This window comes from Lissotriton helveticus, chromosome 12 (genome assembly GCF_964261635.1).
Source record: "Lissotriton helveticus chromosome 12, aLisHel1.1, whole genome shotgun sequence".
NCBI classification, from domain to species: domain Eukaryota; kingdom Metazoa; phylum Chordata; class Amphibia; order Caudata; family Salamandridae; genus Lissotriton; species Lissotriton helveticus.
In genome coordinates this window covers 836,041,555-836,053,685 of record NC_136073.1, presented here as the reverse complement: position 1 = coordinate 836,053,685, position 12,131 = coordinate 836,041,555, and the positions used below count along the sequence as shown (strand labels likewise).

The 12,131-nt window shown below is 49.7% G+C and overlaps 1 protein-coding gene across 1 annotated transcript in view; it reads left to right on the top strand.

The window, feature by feature from the left end:
- Window positions 1–12,131, top strand: part of MYO1F (myosin IF) — a 241,558-nt gene that overhangs the window by 200,546 nt on the left and 28,881 nt on the right. The gene's annotated exons all lie outside the window — the stretch shown is intronic.

Sequence of the window (12,131 nt, the reverse complement as noted above, 5' to 3'; positions counted from 1 at the left end):
ATTCTTTCGGAACACAAGTATAACATTTTGCTGGCCATCGTTAATTTTGGAAGAAATATTTCCTTCTGGATTTGTCCTGAAAAATGCATTTGTACTTTTTTTTTTATTCATTCATCAACAAGGAGTCATTTTGAAAACTTTTCTTCAGTATTTTGATATTGTTGCAGTAGCTACGTTTTAGCCTTCGATACTTATTAGGAGCAACTCTAGATTGCATGATGTTTCGGAAAGAAATCATACTTCCCAACCGGAAGTCCTGCCTTAATTAATATGGTGATGATGTTATCCATGTTTAGAAGAATTGTTTTAAAGGGGAGTACCTATCTGCTAGGACTTTCAACAACTAAGATTGCTCCAGGAAATTACAACGAGCAGACTGGGCAGCTTACCAGTTAAAAATCCCCTTTAAAGTCTGCTGGCCACACAGTAGCGGCTGCTACTGAATGGGGGTGGTGAGGTGGTAATAAAAAATAAAATAAAAAGGCTTACCTGGATGCCCCCGGACGCCGTCTCTCCTCTGTCAACAAAGCCTACCAGAGTCCCCTGGCCAATCATAATGCTGCCTTACAGGAGCGTTGTGATTGGTCGGGGTCACATTTAAGTGTGCAGGACTGTTAGGCCGGCCCAAGATGGGCGACCAAACCGTCTTCCGTTTTAGGGTGTGCTTAACACTCCTCCCCCTGGCCCCTGCCCCACCCACCCCACCTGCACCTAAACAGGTAGGAAAACTAGAATGATAATAACATTAGTTATCATTTTAGTTTTTCTTTTTAAACTGTTGGCAGGGCACTGGGGTGACGATCCTCCGCCTTAGCGGAGGAGCTGCCATCATGGCCACATCTGCTGTAGTTGGAGATTGACCTCTGAGAACTCTAATGTGGGTTTACCTATTGTTACCAGGAAAAATAGTCATAAACACTTGCTCTAGTGGGCTCTATAAGCAGAAATGGGGAACATGTATTGAGCCATGTTTTCCTTTTAGTAGTAATCCATTTCTAAGAGTCATAAAACAAATCTGCTTCTAGAAAACTTTAGAAATAAACAAGCTTGAAATCTGACCATAAAATATGGGGTTACACCGAAATAAGACCGTGGGGGTTAGGCTGTTGAAGGAAACTTTTAGAACATGATGTAAAAGTAGATGCCAACTGAAAATCTTCCATTCGGCTGGGAATATTGTGTGCATGGTAAAGAGGCATGTATCTCTGCCATGAGTGCCCCACCGTGTGTGAAAATGGCATCCAGACATTTTGTTTGGCCATGTTATCACACTAATCCTGCGTTTTGTGCAGTGGTCTGGCCGTCCTTGATAATATGCGGTCCAGAACCTTATCTGTGACCTGTAGGAGTGTAACAAGCGGGCCCTCATAGTGGGCATTGGATTACTGTCCCAGCGCTGGTGGCAGTGTTCCTTGACATTTTTCTCTGTGTCGGAGAGAGTGCTGTCTCTACCCCTCTCGTGTAAAGTTCTGCTGTAATGTGAACGCCCAGAACCTTATCCAGTATGCATGATGCGAGAGAGAGTGTGTGTGTGTGTATGTGCAGAGAATGTGCAAGACATATATGATATAAAAGTCTGTGTGTGGTATGAATCTGGGTACTGGAGACAAAAGGATCCATTTCAGAAGTCCCTGGTTTAGCATGGCACAGGATGGAGGGTGAGGACACCTTTCCCAGACAGTGGAAGTGTACTGCCTGCATTCCTGTGGCTAAAGGGTGTAGACCCGCCCACTTAAATGATGAATGATGGAGACAAGGCTTCTATCATTAACACCATCCAGATAAATGTGGGACTTAGCGTGCAACCAGAATAAGAGAATGGAAAGTGTAGAAGAATCTGCCACATGGATTTAGGTTTTGTTTTTGCTCGAATGAACGCAAGGAGTAAAGACATTGAACTGAGTTGTGCATCTAATCAGTGGGGTAACTTTAAGTAATCTGTGCCCCTGACTAATTAATGCTTTAGCCCACAGTACGCCTGGGAACTGACTGTAGCCATTACAGCCTTACAAATCAAAACTAGGATTAATATTTTGCAATTACAATTCCTCCTCCACTCCGTAGAATTTCATTTTGTTGAAAGCTTGTAGCTCTTTCTTTTGACTAAAAGACAAACACTTGGCTGGACAATACGTTATTGTGTCTATTGGTTGACTGATCAGTTCTGAGCTATTGTCCCCCACACCATCTACCCGAGAAACTTGACTGCTCGCCCTCGCTGCCCTGGGTTAATTGAGTGTAGGAGAGTAGGGTCTGCAATCCTATGATCACCCAGATTTTTGCTTTTTGCTGCACTGGTTTACGACTTTCCCTGGCTGTGGGCCTGCTAATCAGACCCACAGCCTAGCTGTTCTCTCTATCCAAATTGTACTCAGGTACTGAATTGGCACTGGGCCCTCTCCAAGTCCCTGTACTCAGGGCTGAGGTGTACCCAGAAGTCTCCCAGGGGCTGAAGCATGTATTATGCCACCCCTGGGCTGACTAACTAAACTGACACAACTGGCTGCTTGACAGCTGGGGCAAGGTGGTGTAATCACCCTTTGCTTTAGATATAGTATACCTATATCTAACCCTAAAATGGACACACAGATCTCCTATCAGTCACTCCTATAGCAGGCCTTAACAATCCTGAAGGCAGAGTGCTTGGAATCGTGTGAGATGGTGCTCTGGCATGAGCTGAGCCTGTCTGCGGCTTTCGGGATCCATCCCTTAGCCGTTTCCATGATATCGCATACCATATACTCTTAAGTGCATTATAATCCTCGCGGTTATATGCCAACTCTGGTATCGCTTTATCAAAACATGTCGAGTAAGGTGTCATACGAATTGGAATACTAACCCCTCGCCAATTCTGGCGACGGGGTTAGCATTCCACCCTTCTAGAGGGACACGACATGTATGTAACCCCTAACCCCGGTTAAAGTCAAACAGAGCCTCAGCTCCACAAAATGGATGCTGCCACCGAGACACAAGTCTGCCCTCCTGCTGCTGGGAGTCCTCCCAGAGCAGGAGATAAGGACAAAGGGTTTCCTGCCAGGGGCGGTGCCAGCACCGTCCCAGACAGGGTTTTGTGTATTGTAGGTAGGCAGGGCTTTAGAGGAAGGTGACTGCACGTGGCACCCCGGTGCTCACTGTGCATAGGCTAGCTGGAACCAGTTCCAGGGTCACTCCAGACCCTGTGCTGGGGAAAAGCCCGCCAAGGAAGTGGGTGTAACCACCCCCCTCCTAGTCCCACCCCTAGGGCAGGACTTAGTCGCGTGCCAGCCCCTTTTTACAGGATAAAGGTAGGAACTGGCCCCCTTCCAAATCAGATCATCTTTGAATCCTGAAACTACTTTCCACGAAAGGAACTCAAGACTTCTTCCTAAGATTTCTCCCTTGTGACTAAGGAGTAGTCACCCTGCATCCGCAGGCACCATCTAAAGAACACTGCGGTCTGCTGCAAGTCCTTCCTCCGGAATCCGACTGCCCAGCTCGACGAGAACCGGCTTCCCTGGCACCTCTGACCTCTACCCACCTCTACAGCCCAGCTGAGAACCGTGGGTGCGACGAGACCTCGAGGGACCGGCCATCTTCAAGACTGCACGACTTCTGCACAGCAAGCCCGCCGAGTAATTTCCTGGTGAGTGCTTTGGGGTCCGAGAAGCCCCGACCCTGAGCAGCTCCAGCACCGAAGTGCAGCCTCCCAGCATCTCCACGATCTGCGTGGGGCCCTTCTGCTTTTTGCTGCTCACCGCGTTGTTTGGCTACTAGCCCGCTGGCTTGTGGCCTTCTGAACGACGCCCGACGACATCACTGCTGCTGGTCTGGTTGCTCCAGACTGGCCATTGCTCCCTTTCCGAAGAGGAGCACCCCGGACCCTCCTGGTCCACTCAAGACGCCATTTTGAGTCCACCGCGTGGGCTTGAATTAGCCAAGGCTTGTTGCCCAATCCTGGGTAACTTCGACGCCGACAGCTTCATCCATCGTGGGACAGATCGCCTCTCCATCCTGGTCGCCGACAACGCCTCCTGGTCCGTGAGATCTGCAGAGCCAGCGTCGCCCACTCACCTAGTCGAGGTGACTACCATCCGGTGCCCTCCTGGTGCCCACTGACTACTGGCTAGTAGTCACGAACTTGGTCCCCTCTGCTTTCAGGTGTCATCCATCTTCCAGATCCAGGCTTGGATCAACTCGAACTATCTTCACTGGTCGCCTGCCAGCATCTTTCTTCCAGGCTCCTGGTCCGGCAACGAGGATTCCCGACGTCTTTTGAGACCCATGCAGCTGCATCCCCTGGGCTAGGTAACTTCGGCACTTCGGTGTCCCAGCATAGCCTCACTATCCTAGGGTCAGGATCCACTGTCGTTTTCTTCCTACCAGGTCGGGTTCACCCGTGAACACTAACCTTAGCGTTACTAGCTTCCATAGACTTTGTCCCGCATCCCGCGTGAGAGTGCACACTCTGCACCCGAGTCCCCTAGGCCTCCTAGAAGTAATCTAACGATTCCCTAGTCAAGTCCTAGCGATTCCAAAGCCTATTAGTACTGTACTTACCTGCTAGTAATTTCGCATTCCACTTTTAAAGTATATGGTTTTTTGTGCCCCTCGGGCATTTGTGTATAACGTGCTAACTTAAGTATTTTCGTAAGAGTTTTGTTGTGTGCCTAGCACCCTGTCCTCATAAAGAGTACAGGGTTGTTGTGATTCTAATAAATACACTGTTTATTTTCATAACACTTGTGTGGTGTCCTTTCACTGGGTGTTCAAGGGGTAATGTGATGGTAAAACAGCTGGCTTAACACGCCCTCTAGAGTCTTAGCCTTAGACTGCTCGTATCCATGCTACTAGGATAGCTGGTCTATAAGGTTGACTTACAACCAATCATCAATAAGGGTTGTTTGGACTGATATATAGTGATCACTAGAATAGTGAGCACTGCACATCAGGCCAACTTCTCACATTGGTGAGCAGTGGTTGGGATTTGAGCTTGCTGTTGTTTTACCACACATGCCCTAAGAATATCTTGTGAAAGATCACATAAGTACTAAAGGTACATATAACTTAGCTTAGAATACTCTGAGTTCTACTGAACCAGCTGTTGTAGCTCCTAGGGCCTAGCACACCCTAAACTACAACTCTAGCAAGGGATCAGTAGGCAAACATATAGTGTAGGTAAGTGCACCACTTACACCTCACTAGAAAAGCATGTCTACCCAGGGAGAATCTACTGAGACTCCCCTGGTCAGTGTTGACCCTCCACAGGTCACTTCAAGATATGCAGCTCTCAGTTTCCAGGAGATGAGACAAATCTGTGTCTCCAGAAAACTGAAGCAGGGGTCTAACCCCACCATTCCCTTTCTGATAGGTCTCTTAGAGACATATGATGCCAGAAAGCTTTCTCAGTTACATGAGAACATGCCAGCCTTAGAGGGAACCTCTGGGGATCCAGATCTCCCCAACATTGCTACTGCAGTTGAGGAGGAGGATCAAGAGGAACTCTCTGGGGATGAGGTAGACAAAGGTCTTGAGGTAGTCAGAAGGCTAACCAGGGCCAACTTAGACTTACTTGGGCTAGGATCTGGGGGACCCCCAGTACTAACCCGAAGTGGGCCTAACCTTGGAGTTAGGAGAGATAGATCTCTTTCTAGGGACTCCAATAGATCTCTGCACTCTAATGCCTCTTCTCAGGGGAGAAGGAATCCTCCACAGAGGAGATTTACTTCCCCTCAGAGAAGGGAGCATGAAGCTAGGATGAGACAAGCTGAACTAAGGATTGAAAGGGAAGAAATTGCCCTGGCCAAAGAGAAGCTTGCCCTGGCAAGAGAGCAGCAGATGAGTGGGTTAGCTCCCACTGGTGGCAGCAATCTCCCAAGAGATAGAGAGAAGGGTTTAGATACTAAACACCTGACTAAAATAGTGCCCCCCTTTAAGCAAGGGGATGATATCCAGAAATGGATGGCTGCTCTGGAGAGGGCCTGCACTGTGCAGTGCATTCCCCAGAGTCAGTGGGCAGCTATACTGTGGCTCTCCTTTGATGGTAAAGGTAGAGATAAGCTCCTCACTACAAGAGTAGAGGATGCTAACAATTACCAGGTCCTGAAGAATACACTGGTTGATGGGTTTGGTTTAACCACTGAGCAGTACAGGTTGCTGTTCAGAGATACCCAGAAAACTCAGTCTCAGGACTGGTCTGACTTTGTGGATTGTGCCACTAAGGCTTTGGAGGGCTGGTTGCTGGGTAGCAAGGTTACAGATTACACAGGATTGTATAATCTAATGATGAGAGAACAAATTTTAAACAATTGTCAGAACCAGTTGCTGCACCAGCACCTTGTTGATTCAGATCTGACCTCTCCCCAAGAATTGGGAAAGAAGGCAGACAAATGGGTCAGGACAAGGATCAAGCAGAACCAGAACCAGAACCAGGGTGGTCAGAAGAAAGCAGACCAGAAGGGTAATGCAAAGAGTGAACAAAATGACCAGAAGTCTTCACCAGGTCCCCAACAAACCAAAGAGGGTGGGGGTCAGGCTTCCCAGAAGAAGAAGACTCAAGAAGGCCAGTCAAAAAGGTGGTGCCAGTACTGTAAAAGTAAATCTCACTGGTTTAGTGAGTGCACCAAAAGAGGAGGACAAACTCCTGCCACTACAGCCCCTAAGGCAACTGCACCCCCTAGTACAGTCAGTAGTGGTAGTGTACCTCCCAAGGCATTAGTTGGGTTAACCTTGGGTACTGAGGGGTCTGACAACTTAGTTGGCACACTCACTCAGGCTGTCCTTGTCTGTACAGGGGATATGGATATGCCCCCTGAAATAAGTCCCAATACTTTGGGCAAATACAGGCAGACACCTTTGATAAATGGCAAAATGGCTCAGGCCTATAGGGACACTTGTGCCAGTGTCACCATGGTGACACCTAACTTTGTGGACCCTGGACAGATCATGCCAGGTACTGATTTCCTGGTGACCAATGCCAGCAATGTCACTACTAGTCATAGTGTGGCAATTGTGGCTTTCTCCTGGGGTGGAGTGAAGGGACAAAAGAAAGTTGTAGTCAGTTCAGACCTCCCAGTTGATTGTTTGTTGGGCAATGATTTGGAGTCATCACAATGGTCAGAAGTGGAGCAGAGGACTCACATGGAAATGTTAGGCTTGCCAGCACATGTGCTTGCTGTGACTAGGTCACAGGCCAGAAAATGCCCCACTGAACAGGTGCTGGATCCTGAAATTAAGGACCAGACACCTTCCAAGAAGAAGAGCAGTAAGGGTAAGGCTTTGCCTTCCCCCTTGCCCCAGGTTGAGGATCAAGTCTCTGAGGAGGCTGATCTGGAAGAGCTGAGGGAAACTGAGCCTAAAGAGCTTGAACTTGATCAAGTTGAGTTTCTGGGCTCAGGGGGACCCTCCAGAGCAGACCTGGGGAAGGAACAGTTGAGCTGCCCTTCCCTTGAACCCCTCAGACAGCAGGCTGCTGCTGAGGCTGCAGGGAATGCCACAGGTGCCCACAGGGTATACTGGGAAGATGGACTCCTGTACTCTGAGTCAAGAGACCCCAAGCCTGGTGCAACCAGGAGGCTGGTCATCCCCTTGTCTCTGAGAGGTTTCCTTCTCACCTTGGCCCATGAGATTCCCCTTGCAGGTCACTTAGGTCAGACAAAGACTTGGGACAGGCTTGTCTCACACTTTCACTGGCCCCATATGAATGAGAATACCAAGGAGTTTTGTCGCTCCTGTGTCACTTGCCAAGCCAGTGGTAAGTCAGGTGGCACAACAAAGGCCCCCCTCATACCACTACCTGTGGTGGGGGTTCCCTTTGAAAGAGTGGGGATTGACATTGTTGGTCCAATGGAACCCCAGACAGCATCAGGGCACAAGTTTATACTGGTGGTGGTGGATCATGCCACCAGGTATCCTGAAGCTATTCCCCTTAGGACCACTACAGCACCTGTAGTGGCAAGAGCCCTAGTTGGAGTGTTCTCCAGAGTGGGTTTCCCTAAGGAGGTCGTTTCTGACAGAGGTACAAACTTCATGTCAGGATATCTGACTGCAATGTGGAAGGAGTGTGGTGTGAACTACAAGTTCACCACACCCTACCACCCACAATGCAATGGGCTTGTTGAGAGATTCAACAGGACCCTGAAAGGGATGATTCATGGACTACCTGAAACTCTTAGGAGAAGATGGGATGTCCTGATCCCCTGCCTCTTGTTTGCTTACAGAGAGGTCCCACAGAAGGGGGTTGGCTACAGCCCTTTTGAGCTTCTGTATGGACATCCTGTAAGAGGACCCCTGTGTTTGGTGAAGGAAGGATGGGAGAGACCTCTCAAAAAGCCTGCAACCAACATAGTGGACTATGTACTTGGTCTCCGCTCCAGGATGGCTGAGTACATGGAAAAGGCATCTAAAAACCTTGAGGCCAGCCAAGAACTTCAAAAAGCTTGGCATGACCAAAAGGCTGTTCTGACTGTGTACCAGCCAGGACAGAAGGTGTGGGTGCTGGAGCCAGTGGCCCCAGCAGCTCTGAAAGACAAATGGTCTGGGCCCCACACCATCATTGAGCAAAAGGGAGAGGTTACCTACTTGGTGGACCTTGGAACTCCCAGGAGCCCTCTCAGAGTGCTCCATGTTAACAGGCTCAAGGCATATGTTGACAGGAAGGACATGAGCTTGCTCATGGCCACAGATGAGGGACAGGAGGAAGAGAGTGACCCTCTCCCAGACCTGCTCACTCAGAATCCTGATGATGGATCAGTTGATGGTGTTGTCTTTTGTGGCAGCCTCACTGAACATCAGCAACAGGACTGCAGGCAAGTTCTGCAATCCTACAGACATATGTTCTCTCTGACACCCAGCCAAACTGATTGGTGTACCCAAAATGTTGACACTGGAGACAGTCTGCCTGTCAAGAGTAAAATCTACAGACAGCCTGATCATGTTAGAGACTGCATCAAAACTGAAGTGCAGAAAATGTTGGAGCTGGGAGTCATTGAGCCCTCAGATAGCCCTTGGGCTAGCCCAGTAGTTCTAGTGCCAAAGCCTCACACCCAGGGTGGTAAGAAAGAGATGAGGTTTTGCGTAGACTACAGAGGCCTCAATGCAGTCACTAAGACTGATGCCCACCCAATACCAAGAGCAGATGAACTTATAGATAAATTGGCTTCTGCCAACTTCTTAAGTACATTTGATTTGACAGCTGGGTATTGGCAAATCAGGTTAGCTGAGGAGGCCAAACCCAAGACAGCATTTTCTACCCCTGGAGGGCATTATCAATTTGTGGTAATGCCCTTTGGACTGAAAAATGCACCTGCCACCTTCCAAAGGTTGGTGAATCAAGTCCTCACTGGGCTGGATGATTTCTGTGCAGCATATCTAGACGATATTGCTGTCTTTAGCTCCACCTGGGAGGATCACCTGGTCCACCTGAGGAAAGTGTTAGAGGCCCTGCAAAAGGCAGGCCTCACTATCAAGGCCACAAAGTGCCAGATAGGGCAGACACAGGTTGTGTACCTGGGCCACCTTGTGGGTGGAGGCCAGGTTCAGCCACTGGAGAGTAAGATACAGGCCATCAAGGACTGGACTCCTCCAATCACCCAGACTCAGGTTCGAGCTTTCTTGGGCCTGACTGGGTACTATAGGAAGTTTGTCAGAAATTATGGGTCCATAGTGACCCCTCTTAATGACCTGACAAGCAAAAAGATGCCAAAGAAAGTTCAGTGGACAGCAAGCTGTCAGAAAGCATTCAATGACCTAAAGCAGGCCATGTGCACAGCACCTATCCTAAAGAGTCCAGATTACTCCAAGCCATTCATTGTCCAAACAGATGCTTCTGAGTTGGGTGTGGGGGCTGTTCTGTCTCAACTGAATTTTGATGGTAATGATCAGCCTATTGCTTTCATTAGTAGAAGGTTGACACCCAGAGAGAAAAATTGGTCAGCTATTGAGAGGGAGGCCTTTGCTGTGGTCTGGGCCCTGAAGAAGCTGAGGGCCTACTTGTTTGGCACTCACTTCACCATTCAGACAGACCATAAGCCCCTCTTGTGGCTAAATCAGATGAAGGGTGAAAACCCCAAACTGCTTAGGTGGTCCATTTCCCTACAGGGGATGGATTTTACAGTGGAGCATAGACCTGGTACTGATCACAGCAATGCTGATGGGCTCTCCAGGTATTTCCACTTAGAGCAAGAAGACTCACCTGGTCAAGGTTAGTTTATTGTCCCAAAGTTTGGGGGGGGGGGTCATGTAGGAGAGTAGGGTCTGCAATACTATGATCACCCAGATTTTTGCTTTTCGCTGCACTGGTTTACGACTTTCCCTGGCTGTGGGCCTGCTAATCAGACCCACAGCCTAGCTGTTCTCTCTATCCAAATTGTACTCAGGTACTGAATTGGCACTGGGCCCTCTCCAAGTCCCTGTACTCAGGGCTGAGGTGTACCCAGAAGTCTCCCAGGGGCTGAAGCATGTATTATGCCACCCCTGGGCTGACTAACTAAACTGACACAACTGGCTGCTTGACAGCTGGGGCAAGGTGGTGTAATCACCCTTTGCTTTAGATATAGTATACCTATATCTAACCCTAAAATGGACACACAGATCTCCTATCAGTCACTCCTATAGCAGGCCTTAACAATCCTGAAGGCAGAGTGCTTGGAATCGTGTGAGATGGTGCTCTGGCATGAGCTGAGCCTGTCTGCGGCTTTCGGGATCCATCCCTTAGCCGTTTCCATGATATCGCATACCATATACTCTTAAGTGCATTATAATCCTCGCGGTTATATGCCAACTCTGGTATCGCTTTATCAAAACATGTCGAGTAAGGTGTCATACGAATTGGAATACTAACCCCTCGCCAATTCTGGCGACGGGGTTAGCATTCCACCCTTCTAGAGGGACACGACATGTATGTAACCCCTAACCCCGGTTAAAGTCAAACAGAGCCTCAGCTCCACAAAATGGATGCTGCCACCGAGACACAAGTCTGCCCTCCTGCTGCTGGGAGTCCTCCCAGAGCAGGAGATAAGGACAAAGGGTTTCCTGCCAGGGGCGGTGCCAGCACCGTCCCAGACAGGGTTTTGTGTATTGTAGGTAGGCAGGGCTTTAGAGGAAGGTGACTGCACGTGGCACCCCGGTGCTCACTGTGCATAGGCTGGCTGGAACCAGTTCCAGGGTCACTCCAGACCCTGTGCTGGGGAAAAGCCCGCCAAGGAAGTGGGTGTAACCACCCCCCTCCTAGTCCCACCCCTAGGGCAGGACTTAGTCGCGTGCCAGCCCCTTTTTACAGGATAAAGGTAGGAACTGGCCCCCTTCCAAATCAGATCATCTTTGAATCCTGAAACTACTTTCCACGAAAGGAACTCAAGACTTCTTCCTAAGATTTCTCCCTTGTGACTAAGGAGTAGTCACCCTGCATCCGCAGGCACCATCTAAAGAACACTGCGGTCTGCTGCAAGTCCTTCCTCCGGAATCCGACTGCCCAGCTCGACGAGAACCGGCTTCCCTGGCACCTCTGACCTCTACCCACCTCTACAGCCCAGCTGAGAACCGTGGGTGCGACGAGACCTCGAGGGACCGGCCATCTTCAAGACTGCACGACTTCTGCACAGCAAGCCCGCCGAGTAATTTCCTGGTGAGTGCTTTGGGGTCCGAGAAGCCCCGACCCTGAGCAGCTCCAGCACCGAAGTGCAGCCTCCCAGCATCTCCACGATCTGCGTTGGGCCCTTCTGCTTTTTGCTGCTCACCGCGTTGTTTGGCTACTAGCCCGCTGGCTTGTGGCCTTCTGAACGACGCCCGACGACATCACTGCTGCTGGTCTGGTTGCTCCAGACTGGCCCTTGCTCCCTTTCCGAAGAGGAGCACCCCGGACCCTCCTGGTCCACTCAAGACGCCATTTTGAGTCCACCGCGTGGGCTTGAATTAGCCAAGGCTTGTTGCCCAATCCTGGGTAACTTCGACGCCGACAGCTTCATCCATCGTGGGACAGCTCGCCTCTCCATCCTGGTCGCCGACAACGCCTCCTGGTCCGTGAGATCTGCAGAGCCAGCGTCGCCCACTCACCTAGTCGAGGTGACTACCATCCGGTGCCCTCCTGGTGCCCACTGACTACTGGCTAGTAGTCACGAACTTGGTCCCCTCTGCTTTCAGGTGTCATCCATCTTCCA